The sequence below is a fragment of the Phaethon lepturus genome, unplaced genomic scaffold (assembly GCF_000687285.1).
Source record: "Phaethon lepturus isolate BGI_N335 unplaced genomic scaffold, ASM68728v1 scaffold52305, whole genome shotgun sequence".
NCBI classification, from domain to species: Eukaryota; Metazoa; Chordata; class Aves; order Phaethontiformes; family Phaethontidae; genus Phaethon; species Phaethon lepturus.
Window position 1 is genome coordinate 1,036 of NW_010540813.1, and position 630 is coordinate 1,665.

The following is a 630-nucleotide window of genomic DNA, read 5'->3' on the forward strand; positions in this document are numbered from 1 at the left end:
TTGGGAGTCCAGGGTATAGAGGGGGGGCGGGGGGGCCGTGTCGGACCCGGGGCAGGGGGAAAGGCAGGCAGGGAGACGCACAGGAGCAGAGAAATCCCCAGCAGCTGCCTGGTGGTAAGGCTAACGCCAAGCAAAACTGATCCTGGTCTTAGCAGGGAGAGAGCGGGTGTTTACTTAGGAATCAAAGCAGGTGAACTCGTGTACGACATACCTCATCCGAAATTACAGCAAACAGGAAGCCCACTGACCGGAGAACAAAACAAACAGCCTGTCCCAAAGATAGCCAGCTTGGATTTGGGAGAAGCGCTTTCGCAAGGGGCTGTGGCAGCAGCGCCCTTCGCTCGGCCGAGTTGTCCCGGGACCGTGCTTGGCAGTTGAACCTGAGCGTGGAGGTGCTGGCATTTGGCCGCCGAGTTCAGCTGCTGCTGGGGTCCCCGCCATCCCCCACCTCGCCCGGGGCTGTCAGACACCCTGGGTTTCATTCCCTCACCCACAGCACCGGGTGGTTTTTGGGGAGGCACAGGGTCCGTGCTGCAGGTGCTCCAGGCGGGGAGTGCGGACCCACGGGCAAGATGAGTTTTAAGCTGGGAGTAGCTGTGCTCCCCTCTTCTGCAGAGGAGCGATGGAGAA